Source organism: Otolemur garnettii, unplaced genomic scaffold, assembly GCF_000181295.1.
Source record: "Otolemur garnettii isolate 467f Iridium unplaced genomic scaffold, OtoGar3 scaffold00006, whole genome shotgun sequence".
In the NCBI taxonomy this organism is placed as follows: domain Eukaryota; kingdom Metazoa; phylum Chordata; class Mammalia; order Primates; family Galagidae; genus Otolemur; species Otolemur garnettii.
Window position 1 is genome coordinate 10,217,273 of NW_003852401.1, and position 2,492 is coordinate 10,219,764.

Sequence of the window (2,492 nt, forward strand, 5' to 3'; positions counted from 1 at the left end):
ACTTTAAAACAATAAAGGCCATATATGACAAAACCCCACAGCTAACATCGTACTAAATGGGAAAAAGGTTAAAGCTTTTCCTCTAAGATCTAGAATAAGACAAGGATCCCCATTTTCACCACTTTTATTAAACATAATATTGGAAGTACTAGCCAGACCAATTAGGGAAAAGAAAGGAATTAAGAACACCTAAGTTGGAAAGGAGGAAGTAAAACAGATTGTCCATTTGCAGTCAACATGATCATCTACACAGAACACCCTACACCACCAAAATCTCTTAGAACCAATAAACAAATTTAGTAAAGTTGCAGGTTATAAGACCAACATATAAAAACCAGTAGTGTAATGTTCCAATACACCAATAGAAAAGTATCTGAAAAAGAAATCATAAAAGCAATTCTATTTACAATGGTCACAAACAAAAAAATAAGTAAAACTTAACCAAGGAAGTAAAAGAGCTCTACAGTGAAAACTATAAAACACTGATGAAAGAAATTGGAGGGGACACAAATAAATAAGAAGACACATCATGTTCATGGATTGAACTGTTAAACTGTCCATATTACCCTAAGCGATCTGTAGAGTCAATGCAATCTTTCAACATACTAATGACATTATTCACAGAAATAAAAACAAATCTTAAAATTAATGTGGAAATAAAAAAGACCTTGGATAGCTGAAACAGGCTCAAGCAAAAAGAAAAAAAGCTGGAGGCATCACAATACCTAATTTAAAAACACTGCATTGCTAGAGTAATCTAACCAGCACGGTACTGGCAAATTAAACAAACAAAACAAACAAATTCAAAAACCCAGGAGCAACAGAGAATCCAGAAAAAAAATCCATGCATTTAGAGCCAACTGATTTTCAACAAAGATCCCAAGAGCACACATTGGGAAAAGGACAGTCTCCTCAATAAACAGTGCTGGGCTAACTTTTTGAAACCCACTGTGTTAGTTGGGTTCTTGCAGAAGCAGAACTCAAGACAAAGATTTGAATGCAAGGAGTTATTGGGAAGAATATCCCAGAAAACAGCAGTAGGGGAAATGGAAGAAAAGACAGAGGAGACAGCCAATAAAGTGAGCTCTGCTGTACAAGATAGCATTGCAGACAACTAGGGCTAATCCTAAAGGGGAACACTGAGAAGCCACATTCGTGGGCACCCTGGAGATTGCCATGAACCGGGAGTTGGAGAATTTATAGACCAAATTCTGACAGTCACTGATTAAAAGTTGCTCTTGAAAGTATTAATCTTCTAGCACTTTTGACTGTTAATGTGTAAAGGCTTCTTGGGGATGATGAAAATATTCTGAAAGTGGATAGTTGTATAACCCTGTGAACATTCTAAAACCCACTGAACTGTATGCTTTGAAAGGGTTAATTTAATTTTATGTGAACTATATCTCATATAACATACATATGTGTGTCTGTGTGTACATGTATGCATATATGTATGCACATATAATTGGTCATTTTACCAGATAAAATATATGTAGATTTAATGCATTCTATTTGAGTTAACCATAGATACATTGCACAATTTACTCAACCATTTACCTACCAAAGGACACTGAGATTGTTTTATTCCTTTTGGTCCCTATTAATAGTATTTGCTGATATTTATTTCTATTTACTTGTGCTTTTATTTTATAAGGTAGATTCCCAAAAGGGCTATTTCTGGACAGTTTTTATAGACACTTTAAATCACCTTGCAAAAGTGAACAATTCACATTCTTACCAGCACCTCTTACTTAACTACCTTTCAAAGAGGAAAGAATTATTTATTTCCACTTGAGATTCAATATCTTTTTATATGTCATTTGGCCTCTTTTGGTTCCTACTTTTCAATTTGTCGTGGTTGTTTACGGTACACTTTATTATATACAGGCTGTTAAATTTTATCATATGCTACATCAAATATTTTCCTTGTTTATCTTGTTGGCATAATCAATTACATGGACTTATTTCCTGATCATTATAGTATTTGGAATAAAATCTACTTGGACAAGTATGCTATTACTTGAATAAACTAAAATTTCTATTTTATTTAGAATACTTACATTAGTAAGTGATGCTGATTTCTCGTTCTCTTTTTAGGTATTTTTTCTGATTTCATTATTTAGCCTATCCTTGTTTCATACCATGACTTATAGCAGCAGTTCTCAAGCTGTGGGTCGCGACCCACAGAAACTGTATTAAAGGGCACGGCAATAGGAAGGTTGGGAACCACTGAGTTACAGGGTTCCTTCAACTTGTTCTGTGAGTAGTTATAGGAAAATCAATTATCTGTTCTTTGAGTCTAGATAAATGTCAATGATAAGATCATCTGGTCCTAATGTCTTTCTAAATGAGAGATCTTTAGCCAAGGTCTGATTTTTGTTATGTGTACCTATTATTTGACTTTCTACCGCTTCTTAAGTGAAAATAGATTACACCTATTTTTCTAGAAAATCATACATTTCCTTAAAGTAAACATATACTTGTAACATACG